Raw genomic sequence first — 13,397 nt, 5'->3', positions numbered from 1 at the left:
TTGTCTGCAGTGTATGTTTGTGAGAGAAAGCAGGGGAGGAGGTCATCAGTCAAACAAATGCAAACAGAGCCATTCAGAAACTAAAACGGACTGTAATAAATTGGTATCATGAAGGAGAAACATGTTTTATCTAATGAAAGTCCACACTACAAAAAATGTTGTACAAACCCTTTAAATCTATAGTTACTCAACAAGAGAGCTCCCATCTTTATAAATTACATGCTCAAGCACTTTATTAGCTAAATCTCTCCCTCTGGGGATATTTAACGAGTGGTACATAATTTCTCTTTTTACAAGAAGCAACTGGTCCCAGTGGCAGTGTTCTCCTGGTTTCACCTCAAAGAGGCAAAGCGGGGGAGCATTGAAATTTGTTTTTAAATAAACTAATTATTATGCAAACAAGTCCTCTGCACTACATTAGTGAAATAAAGAGCTGGATTTTAACATGAATGCAGACTCTGAAACAACTCAAACCTCTGTGAGGCTGAATGCAGTGAAATATTTATCAATATAAAATATAATCATATTTTTGTTGACGTCCTGTTTATACATACAAATAATGGACCCTCTCCTCCCCTCACTGAAGACAACCAGAGTTTATTAAAAAGTATGGGAGTTTGAAAAAGTGAATAAAATATAGCATGTACACTAAATAGATGTGCAGATCCTGACATCAGGTGCTAGCTGACTGCAGGCCATGCTGTCTTCATGTCTTTGCAGCTGATCCCAGAATATCTGCTTTGCAGTTTGGGAAACTTCCATACTGCATTTTACAATAAACGGTAAATAATCATGCCCCCTCAAGCTATAGTGCCTGTCCTGGCACAGTAAGTAATGGTGTCTCTCTTGTTGCTGGCCTTCCTCTCCAGTTTCCCTGAACCTTCTCTTTCCATCTCTTTCCTCTCCCCCACTTGGCCCCTCTTATGATTGTTCTCCCTTTCTCGCTGTTCCATATTTCTTCTTAACTCCACCTTTTACCCTTTCAAGTCAATCTCTCTCAATATGCTTGATAGGATGGAGGTGGAAATAGTGGGTGCATTTATTTTTCCCAACTTCTCCATGTGATGTGGGACCCAAGATGTGCTTCTCTTCCTCCCCTCTCCCCATAAGGAGAAAATCCAGGGAACAGGGATGTCAAGTTTCACTTTCAAGGTGTGCAGGAGGTCTTTACCTCGCACTCCTCTGCTTCCCCCTCTGGCTTCATCCAAGACAGAGTATAGAAAGCTGTAGGAAGTCTCCCTTCTCACCTGTCAATCTGAAGAAAAATTTTGTGGGCCCGGTTTGCATACTCCTTTCCCTTCAGAGAAGTACGTAATCTTGGCAATCCAGGGCATCCCATCTGAAGGGAGAAAGCCAAAGGAAGGGGAAACAAGAAATGCCTACAAGAAATGCATACAACAGGGGTCTTTCTGTCTTTTCCCCAGTCCCTGTTGTGACTCCCTGCTCAGTCTCTTGATGAGGGAGAGTTCAGGAAAGGAGGATAAGAATCTGCTCAACAACTATTACCACAGTGACCTCTGATGGCAATGTTCCTTCACCTTCCCCCTCCCCAAAATGCCCAAACTCTACCATCAACATCCCTGACTTCTATATGATCCTTGGTTTGGCAGCTGGGCAAAGACTGCCTGGGGGAAAGAGGAAACTCATTAATCATCTTGGGTTTACTGTAAAAGAAATAATAACAATAATAATTGTGTTTTCAGATTTTGAAAGAAGTGGGTTGGGTTATATTACAATATAGTCTCTTTCAACCCCTGCCTTCTCACCAGCATCACCTCCAATGTGTCTGGATTCAGCATCAACCTTTCATCCAGGTTAGAAAGCATACTGTGCTATTTGAGATAAGGAAGATGTAGAGCTGGGTATCATCCACAGACATTTGGGACCACAGTTTCTCCCAACGGCTTCACAAAAATGTTAGAATGGGAGAGACTTGTAAGGCTGAGATGTCAGAGGTAAGTACTATGGAGGAAGAGGTACAGTTGTCCGCCATCACACCCCCTGAGAATACTGACAGGACTAATTGGAGCTTTCCTGTCAGTCCCTGCTATGTCTTGGAGGTGAGACAGTAATATACTAGGGCTCAAAGTATCTGTCACAGGCAGATTCATGAGAAAGATTATGGTTCCTTCTCTCCATACTGAATGATTCCCACAGCAGAGGATGACCTGTCAATTATCCAGACACAGATGAAGAAAAAGCTAAAGGACTACAGAAAGAGAAGCTGCTGCTTGGGCTATAGAACTGTCCTTTTTTTCAAAGGTATCCTCAGTGTAAAAGGTTTCTCTTTAAATGGAGCTGAACTCTGGCTGCAGTAAAACATCACACACAATAAATACTAGGCAGCATCATGTGAAGCCACATACAGCATAGCCAAACAGATACATCTACAGTGAAAGTGAACATAATACTTTATTTACCACTAATAAATGGTAATAAATAAAACCATCATCCAGTTTGCCTTCAAAAATACTTCTTTAAGATCTCTTCTGTGGTGAGGGAAGAGAGAAATAGCACATATTGGCTAAATATAATGTAGTAACATACCACATTCTTCCTTCGTTTCCCCTTATACAATACTGTAAAAGAATTTGTCCTACTTATGTCTTGTTTAAAACCATTTGCTTCCATCAAAAGAATATGTGGTCCAGTTGTAGAACCATAAAAGTAGTGCACATTTTCAAATAGGGAGAGTATTTATTTATAAATTTCTCATGTTCATTTTGCCCGATCGTCCCCCCAAGATCTACTCAATGGATCCTCAAAACTTAACAGTTCTTAGTTCAAGGCTCTCCGCAGGCCTCTCAGGTTAGTACATTGGCCAAGTTGATCTCCTGGGAGCAATGCTTGGTTATGAAGTTTATTAGTATTTCTGTAAATAGTTTGGGAACTGGTGAGAACTGGAAAAAAAAGTGCTCCATATTGTAGTACAGAGAAGCAAAGGCTGATCTTCAATAACTGGGCTGGAATGAGTAGGTTCAGATTTTCATAGATACCAAGGGCAGAAAGGACCATTGTAGAACACAGGCCACAGAACTTTCCCCAATTCATTCCAAGAGGACATCTCTTAGAAAAACATCCAAATCTTGATATAAACATTGCCAGTGAAGGAGAATCCACCATGATGTTTGGTTAATTGTTCCAATGGTTAATTATTCTGACTGTTAAAAATGTACACCTTATTTCCAGTTGAAGTAGTCTAGTTTCATCTTCCAGCCATTGGATCATATAATATATTTCTCTGCTACATTGAAGAGTCCATTATTAAATATTTGTTCCACATGTAGGTACTTACAGACTGTGATCAAGTCATCCCTTAACCTTCTTTTTGTTAAACTAAACAGATTAAGCTCCTTGAGTCTAGCACTATAGGACATGTTTTCTAACCCTTGAATTATTTTGTGGCTCTTCTCTGAACTCTCTCCAATTTATCAATATCCTTCTTGAACTGGGGATACCAGAAATGACTTGGTATTCCAGCAGCAGTCACACCAATACCAAATATAGAGGTAAAATAATCTTTCTAGGCCTACTTGAGATTCTCATGTTTATACACCCCAGGATCACATTAGCTCTTTTGGCCACAGTGTCATACTAGGAACTCATGTTCAGCTGATTATCCACCTAGACCCCAAAATCTGTTTCAGAGTCACTGCTTCTGAGAATGAAGTGTCTCCCATCTGGTAAGTATGGCCTACATTCTTTGTTCCTAGATGTATACATTTACGTTTAGCTATATTACAACACATTATTTGCTTGCACCAGTTTAACAACTGATTCGGATCGCTCTGAATCAGTGACCTATGTTCTTCATTTATCACTTCCCCGATTTTTCGCTCAGCTGCAGACTTTATTAGTGATGATGTTATGTTTTCTTCCAGGTCATTGATAGAAAATGTTAAATAGCATAGGGCCAAGAATGGTTCCCTGGGGGACCATATTGGAAACGCACAATCTTGAGGGCGATTCTCCATTTACATTTACATTTAAGATTTAGTTAGCCAGTTTTTAATTCAATTTGATGTGTGCCATGTTAATTTTATATCATTCTAGGTTTTTAATCAAAATGCCATGCAGTGCCAAGTCAAAAGTTTTGTAGAAGTCTAAGTCTAAGTATACTATTGCCTTTATCAACCAAACTTGTAATCTCATTAAATATCTATGTATATGTGAAGTTAGTTTGACAGGATCTATTTTCCATCAACCCATGTTGAATTGCATTAATTATATTACCCTCCTTTAGTTCTTCATTAATCAAGTCCTGTATCAGCCACTTCATTATCTTGCCTGGGATCGATGTCACGGTGACAGTCCTATAATTACACAAGTGCACCCAAGCAGAGCTGAGCAAATAATTTATTTTTCTGTTTGATGGTGGAACACAAACATCTGAAAAAAACCTGGTTCATTTCAAACCAAACTGCTTTTTCTCTGTTTTCTCTGTTCACTGAAGTGAAATATCAATTCAAAACAACCATTTTTGACAGTAAATGCCGAAAAGTTTCAACATTTCTGATTTTTTCCAGTTATTTTTTAATCTAAACTATTTGCCAAATTCAACCTGAATTCATGAATAGTTTTGATGCCCCCCATAATTAACTTTTTGCTGAATTTACTATTTGCTGAAAAATATTCACCCATTTGTACATCCAGATAAGGTCTTGGAAAGTTAAACCTCTTGGTGATCAAGACCAGGATTCACATCCTGAATCTCTTATTTTATGCTTTGTTCAGTGACTTCATGTCCCGTACTGCCATGATTCCTCTTGATTTCTTTATGGAAGATGAGGTGCACTCCACAGAAACTCTTGTTGGGAAGTCTCTTCAATCCTCACAATTTGGAGTAAATATTCCACTGCTCTATGCAATCAAGTTAACTTCTGAAGATTTTTGGTGGTTCAGACCTAATAAAATGGTTTTCTTGGAGTCTGTCAGGTCTATGATATACTATTTTTTGTGGTCTCAAGGACAGTTTATTGTCAGTGGATTTCTCCTTGGTTGGTAGAAAGTAGAAAAGCCTTCCCCTATCTGGGATGTTTCCAAGCAGCAGTTATACTGAATGTTTAGAACCACCAGGGCTGGCAGGATCCAGGGTCAAACCTGAGCTTTTGCCTTTGGAAGTCATCCTCGGAAATGTGGAAGACATATAAGGAGCAATGTTTCCTGTTGTACACATTTAACTTCCTGCTGGCACTCCAACAAAAATTATGAGGACAGCTTCTACTCTCAAATCCTCATTGATCTTTGGTCCTTTAAAAAAAGATGGGACAAAAGAATCAGCAGAAGAACCTTTACCCCCTTTGTGCCCTCATGTTTGGTGTTTTTAATTAAGTCATCGGCCCTGGAGGCTGAAGAGTTGGTCAAAGTGTCAAAGGTCATTGAGCTTCAATGGCAGACTGTTAGCAAATTTCTATGAACATCCTGTAACTGGAAAATATCAGGGAAATTCCAGAAGACTGAAATAGTGTTAATTTTGTGTTAATATTCAAAAAAGGGTAAATATGATGACATGGGAAAGTATAGTCTAGTTAACCTGACATCAATCCCAGGAAAAATAATGGTAAAGCTGATAGGGGATTCAACAGATAAAGAATTAAAGGACAGGAATATAATTAATGCCAGTCAACATGATTTTATGAAAAACAAGTCTTGTCAAACAATCCTGATTTTATTCTTTGAGATCAACGTTGGTTGATAAAGGTAACTGTATTGATGTAATATACTTTGACTTAGCACTACATGACATTTTGATTAAAAAAAAGCTCTATACAATTTCATTAAAGCACTCATTCAATGGATTAAGAACTGGTTCACTGACAGATCTCAAAAAGTAGTCGTCAGTGGAGAATCATGATCAAATGGGTGTATTTCTAATGGGATTCCACAGGGACCAGTATGAAGCCAAAAGCTGTTCAACATTCTCATTAATGACCTAGAAGTACATATAAAATCACTGCTGCTAAAATTTATGGATGACACAAGGATTGGTGGAATAGTAAATAGCGATGAGGGCAGGGCAATAAGAGATAAAATACAGAGTGATCTAGGTCACTTAATAAGCTGGGCACATTCAAACCAAATATGTTATAAACAAAAGCGAAGTTGTATGCCTAGGAACAAGGAATGCAGGCCATACCTACAGAATGGGGGACTGTGTCCTGGAAAGCAGTGCCTCCAAAATGGTCTTAAGGGTCATACTAGACAAGTAACTCGACATGAGTTCCCAGCACGATGCTCTGGCAAAAAGGCTATTATGAATCTTGTATGTATAAACAGGGGAGTAATGAGTAGAAAAAAAGAGATGATTTTAGTTCTGTATAAGCACTGGTGAGACTGATATTGGAATACTGCGTGCAGTTCTGGTGTCCATATTTTTAAGCAGATGTTGCAAAAATCAGAGAGTGTGAAGAAAAGTTATTTGAGGGCTGGAGAAAATATCTTTCAGTGAGACACTTGAAGAGGTCAATCTGTTTTACCTTATCAAAAAGAAGATTGTGAGATGACTTGATTACAATGTGTAAGTACTTTCACAGGGAGAAAATCTGATTACTAAAGGGCTCTTTAAACAATTGGATTGGAGAAAGGCATAACAAGAACCAATGCCTGAAAGCTAAAAGCAGACAACTTCAAACTAGAAATAAGGCACACATTTTTAACAGAGAGGGTGATTAACCACTGAAACATACTTCGCAAGGAAGTAGTGGATTCTCCACCTCTTGATGTCTTTAAATCAAGATTGGATCCCTTTTTGGAACATAAGCTTTAGCCCAAAACAAGTCATGCTTTAGTCAAACCAAAGTTATTGGGTTCAAATACAGGGGTCACTCTGTGAAATTTTATTGCCTGTGATATACAGGTCAGACTACATGATCTAATGGACGCTTCAGACCTTAATCTCTATGAATCTATGGCTAGTCAGTCCCTGATTTACAGCTCTAGCTGCTCCAAAGACTGCAAGGAAGGGACATGACTCATTTGCGAGGGCCAGTGGACATGTTTACTCCTATTTCCTTTTTTAACCCATTTCATATATGAGCTCGTGGATATATTTATTATTGGTGATGAAGTCCCAGCTGTACATGGCTGGTGTACGAATGTGATGTCAAAGAGGATGAACTGGCCATGCAGAATATGGTTTCAGATAATCAGAGTCTAGAGTCACATACTAGTATTATAAATGGGGCTGTGGATCAAAAGTAGCTCAGAGAGAACGGTGCCAGCAAATGAATCACCAACACCACTTCCTACAGCACCTGGACTTTCCTAAAATATCCCTATGCAAGGGAAGAATAACCCTGTAAAAGCTCAGCCCTGCAAGACCTGTCAAGATCACAACCCAGAAGTTGTACATTCAGAAATCTGTAACTATTAGTAAATGCCACTGTGTGAATGTAACCCACACACCTCCTGGGTGTGGTGCTCTGTCCCATCTAGTGGCACTGAGACCACTTAGAGAGAGAGATTAATGAGTTTGTTCTACAGCAGTCGTGGGCAACCTGCGGCCCATGGGCTGCACGCGGCCCATCAGGGTAATGCGCTGGTGAGCTGCCAGACAGTTTCTTTATATTTGCACGGACACCCGCAGCTCCCAGCAGATGCAGTTCGCCGTTCCCGGCCAATGGGAGCTGCAGGAAGCGGCAGCCTGCTGAAGGCAAGATTAGACCAACAGTACACATGATTAACTTTGTAATATAATGTCTCTCTTGTACGTGTCTAGCTTTCCTTGATAGTTGTTATTGATGTTCTTTCTGTTGTCTTATAATTTCTCTATTTAATAAAGTTTTCTCTGTAGTGGTTTTGATTCTGCTCAACATTAATCTGTTGTGGTTAGTTGTTTAGCCAAATCATCAACAGCTGACAGCATAAGATAAAGTGAAAATTTATTGAGGATTTTAGATAACAATTATTAAATTCTATATTCAAATTGCCCGAGATAGATGTGCAGTCCACTTTCAAATTTCCTTCCCTGAGCCCCCTGCCGCACCTCCCTCCTGCACCCCAACCCCATGCTTTGAGCCCCCGCCACACTCTGCACTGTGACCCTCTGCTGCACCCCGAACCCTTCCTGCACCCTAAACCCCAACACCCTGCCCTGAGCCCCCTGCCACACCCCTCACCCCTCCTGCACCCCCTGGGGGAAGGGAGAGGGCGGAGTTGGGGTGAGGACTTCAGGGAAGTGGTTGGAATGGGAGCAGGGAAGGAGTGGAAAGAGGAGGGGCAGGGGCGGGGCTCATGGAAGGGGTGGAGTGGGGGCAGGGGCAGCGATGGGGGGTTTGTCAGTGATGCGGCTCTCGGACCAATGCACTAGTCCTCATGGTCATTTGAGTTTGAGACCCCTGGTCTAATAGCTGATTCAATCAACACTGAGAACATTTAATATCCATCAACCCAGCCCAGCCCTGTGTTTACAGTATGTGGAGGATGCCAAATTGAGGACTGACAAAGACAAAGCGGCTTCGTCGGTGCTGAAAAGGACACCGATGCCGATAGTTTTGTCAGCGCCATGACACCTGAAGTTGGTCTGTCTCAGTCTCTAGAGCTGAGACATGGTGCAGAGGACTGTAGGTCTGCCCAGTTAGGGTCTTTAGATCATTGTTTTGTTCCAGTACTGGAGATACTTGGACGAGCCCTGGATCTACGTCCCCTGTCCGAGGATGTTGAGATGACTGACCTCACAGGAGAATGTATTCTGGCGGGCGGTGCCTCAGAGAGTGATGAGGGAGCCCATTTCTTCTCATCAGAATGGGAAAGAGATGACTTTCTCTTAAAGGGCCACAGGGAATGAGGATCAGCGAATGACCTAGCAGAGTGTGAAAGCCGCACAGCTGGAGAGCCCAGGCGTGGGTCCAATACTGGATGCAGTGATTTGTCCATAAGGAGAAGTTGTAACCAAATGTCCGGGTCTTTTCTAGCCCTGGCAGTCAAGTCATGGCAGTGGGAACACTTTTGTAGGACTTGTCCCGCTCCGAGATAGCGAATATACTTTGGGTGTCCGTCCATTACTGAGAAGGTGACCCGGCAAGAGAAGCACCTCTTAAACCCAGGAGATTCAGGCATAAGAGTGAGGGGAAAAGCTTCCCTATTGGGAAGGTCAGGAAGTAGGGAAACGAAAACTTAAGCTATGAAGTAATGTGTAGGGTATAGCAAAAACAAACTCTCTCTCTCTCTCTCTCTCTCTCTCTCTCTCTCTCTATATATATATATATAAAAATAGAGGAAAGAAGAAGAATAAAGTACTAAAAGTACACTAAAACTGACAGATAAGGCCCTATCTATGGAGAAAAAGGGAGAAGCTGGCTCTGCTGCAGATTTCATTCCAGGCCAAAGGCTGTAGAGAAGGAACTGGGGGGCACACTGATTTTTGATTTATGTATGTCCTTCCTTCATGTCCCTGGTTTAAATGAGTCTGTGACTCACAATTCCCACATGACAGCTGTAGTGTGACAAACTATGTAAAACAAACTCAATGGTATAAATTAAGGCGAGAGTGGGCAAACAGAGGCTCTAATCTGCAATGACTTCAGCACACCTAAATCTGGATATGTATTTTATCTTTATTTAAACCAGAAATTATCTTTAATTTGAAGTATGTGTTTAATTTTAAGGTGTTATGTTCTCCTAGGGTGCAAATGGGACATTAAATGCTGCAAGAAATTTTTAAATTACATAGCAGTCAAATCTTGTTTCACCACAATGCAGCTTTAATGCACCTTAAAAGTACTTCAGCAGAAATTTTAGAGTGTATTTCAGAAATTTTACCGTAATCCACTATTTAGGTTTCATTTTAGGAATTATTGATAACATAAATAATAATTTCTTTGAAACCATTGCTGTCTGTTGTCTTGATAAAAGTGTATATATTTAATCAATAAAACAAAGTTTCATGTGCCATAAATATGCAAATTAACCCATATGTCATTATGCGATTACTGTACATGCTGCTTTTTAAACCTACTTTCATTTTATTACAAAATCTTTAATTTATAATATGGGTAAATGACTTCATCAATTAAATTAGAGTCATTTTAAAGTTAATCACATAAAGCATTTGAAACAGCAAAACACATCAAGTTCTCTCCTTCACTGAATGTAAATTGACTCTTTTTATTTATTCTTATAACACCCCTGTGTAGTAAGGATGTACTATTATCCCCATTTTACAGATGGGAAACGGAAGCACAAAGAGAGTAATTACCCTGCTCAAGGTCAAACACAAAGTCTGTGGAAGAGCAGGGAACTGAATCTGGGTTTCCTAAATTCCAGGCTAGTGCCCTAAACAGTGGGCCATCCTTTCTTCCTCCCTACCACATGGGGCATTGACCAACTCTTTTTGTCCTTTATCTCCTTTTCCTTCCTATTAAATACTGCTTTCTGTAGCATTTTGCAACCATATAAAGCAACCCATGCTTAGAAATATCAACAAATATCTCAGCTTTCTTAGATGAATAAATTGACAGCCCTGACCTGCTCCAAGTGCAGTTTACTCATAATACAATTATATATATTCCTTAGTTAAAACCCCAATATATTAAAGCCTTAAAACATGTGTAAGGGGACTGTTGCCCCCTTACTAACATTCAGTGGGGGTGTTTTGGTTGGCTAGCTCCCAGTACTAAAAGGGGAAGGGTCTATGGGAAACCAGGACCCTGAGACTGATAGTCCCCAGGAACGATGGCGGGTGGGGGGGGCAATGCTCCAGGTCAGTCTCAATGACAAGGCGGGCAGGCTAATCAGAGCGTCAGGAGGCCAGGGAGGTCCCGTCATCCATGTGAGCTGGATTTGCCTGGGTCAGACAGAGGGGGCTGAGCTAAGGAGAAAGCAGAGGCCCAAGCTAAGCTGAGGAGCAGAGCTGGGCCAGATCCAGAGGGACCAGAAAAGCAGCCCAGAGAGAGCAGACCCTGTCCTGGGAGCAGAGCTGCAGCCCCAAAGCCAGAGGCACAGCCCAGAGAGAGCAGACTTGCCCTGGGAGCAGAGCTGCAGCAACCAGAGGCAGAGGGGCCAAAGAAGCAGACCAGGGAGCTGGAGGCAGAGCAGCAGAGACAGAGTGGTGCAGCTGGGGCTGGAGCAGTCCAGAGCGGGGTGCAGTAAGTAGCTGGGGAGAGCGAGGGGGACCCTGGGCAGCGGGCTCAGCACAGGGAGACGCCTCAGCCAACAGGCTCTGCAGGCCAAACTTGGATCATAACCCTGACAGGGCGGGGGCAACTCTGGGAAGAAGGGTCCTACCACTTAGAGCCTGAGAGCATGTGGCCACCACCAGAGCAAGTGTCCAACCCACAGCATCCCAACAGCACAGCCAGGGCCTGAGAAGAAGGAACAGACTGTGAACTGCCCTGACATTCCAGAGACACCGTTTGTGATGTTCCCTGCCACAGAGCGGGTTGATGTGTTTCCTTAACCTTTCCCATTTTTCCTTATTCTTTTTAAAATTAATTGTTGATTAAATAACTTGCCTTTGCTTTAACTTGTATGTAATGGTCAGTGGGTCAGAGAAGTGCCCAGTGCAGAGAGAGTACCCCGGAGTGGGGACACCCTAGCCCCTGTCCTAGGTGACCACAGCAGGGTTGGGGGTCGAGCCCCCCAGGAATCCTGGGCCCAGCCTTGTTGGGGTTACGAGGACTCTGCCAGACAGGAGAGTGGAAGGGAAGTCCTCAAGGGCAGGGAGGCCACTGGGTAAAGGAAGTGGAAGCGAGGACTCAGATCCTTTCGCTAGCCCACTTCACCGGGGTAGTGCAGAAGCCAGGAAAGTTCCCCACAATAGCGGGACTATTCCCCCGCTTACACATGCATTGCTTTAAGCAAGTTTCACTGTCTTGGACTACTTCTGTGCTTAAAGTGATGTGCATGCTTAAAAGCTTTGCTAGACTGAGGTATAAATAAGCAATAGTCAGTTTTCAAGGCCCTAGTTATACCCCTGGCTAGTTAGTTGTTTTTGACCTTGACAGAAACACGTGCAGACCACCAGAAGAACACTAAGTCTCAAAGTATGAGTTGAGTGGGATGAAATGCTCTCAGTCAGAGAAAAAAAAATCTAAGCATCCAGTATTACAGTCAAAGAATAAAGTCTATACATTTCAGAGGCTACACTTTTTCACGGTACCAACATAAGCACTGGATAAAATACTGAGCCTTCCTATGAATCTATGAATATTTAAAAGAGACACATGCAACCTGTACAAAATCACTCTATGTTCTGAGATCTCCTCCTGCATTTTCTAATGGGAGAAAATATAATAATGTAGGACCTATTGAGTTATTGTGCTTAGAGATTTCAGAGCTATAGCAGGACAAAGTGCTGACTTTTAGATTATCCTCATACTATTTTTCAAGTGATTATATGCAAACAAACTGAATGCAAATATTTTCTTAACATTTTAAGAATCTGCTCTCAGGACATTTATTTTTGTCAAACCACAAGAAATATTAGAGCAAAAACATAATTATAAGCTATTAAATGCAAAGTACCTTTACTGGCTCTTCATGAACACACTTTAAACAAAAATAAATACCATCAAAATTCAGTTTTCACTTTAATATACCTACAAGTGTGAAGGGAAGGCACTTGTGAGAGGAGGACAATTTCCCACAATGCTTTCTTGGTGAGTAACAGCTTAGTAAGAAGTTTGGAAAGCAAACCAGATACTTAACCTTTGCATTGGCAGCAAAGCTTCCTTCTGAAAATGTAGTTAAACACTCCATTAGCTATTCTGTGTGATCAGTTTAGTTTTGACTGGAATTCTCATTGACTAAAGAGACCTGTTAATGCATACACTTTAAAGAGCTCCAAAAATACCAAGGAAAAGTGTGCTTTTATGTTAGATTCTAAAAACATTTTAGGACAGCCTACAGCTGCAAAGCCATGTCCCCTTTCAATCAGATCAATTTAAGAAATGAGATAAAGCAGTCTCAGCTCAAGAAGAATTACAGTGGAAAGCCTGAGTCCATAATCACTGAACTATGTTACTAGTGCTTTGGAAGGTCTTGTTGTTGAGCACGTAATGACTTCCTTATGGAAGCATTGCATATCACATGTCTAATCCAGCCTCAATTCAGGTCCCAGTCCTGCTCCATGATCCATACAGAGGCAGCTGTTTACCTATGCAGAGGTCCACTGAAATCAATGGGGCTTCACACAGCAAGGTCAAGGTCTTTCTTGTGGCTCTCACCACAAAAGAGTCCTAACTAGCACTAGCAGTAAGGAGAGAGAGAGAGAGAGAAGGAGATATTAGAATAATTAATCCTAATTTTAAAAAATATTTTTTGAAGTTTATAGTGATTATATTTGTTTGGGTTTTTTTCAGTTTTCTCTCTGCTTTTATTTTATTCATGCTCATTTTTAACAATCATGAAGATAAGAAAAAACACAGAGATGAATGGAGACACCAAATAAAATAAAAAAT

General features: G+C 41.3%; 1 protein-coding gene across 1 annotated transcript in view; it reads right to left on the bottom strand.

Annotated features, from left to right (window-relative positions):
• Window positions 1–13,397, bottom strand: part of GPC5 (glypican 5) — a 545,513-nt gene that overhangs the window by 478,923 nt on the left and 53,193 nt on the right. The window lies entirely within an intron of this gene.

The sequence above is a fragment of the Chelonia mydas genome, chromosome 1, assembly GCF_015237465.2.
Source record: "Chelonia mydas isolate rCheMyd1 chromosome 1, rCheMyd1.pri.v2, whole genome shotgun sequence".
Lineage (NCBI taxonomy): Eukaryota > Metazoa > Chordata > Testudines > Cheloniidae > Chelonia > Chelonia mydas.
This window is presented reverse-complemented; position numbering and strand designations above follow the sequence as displayed.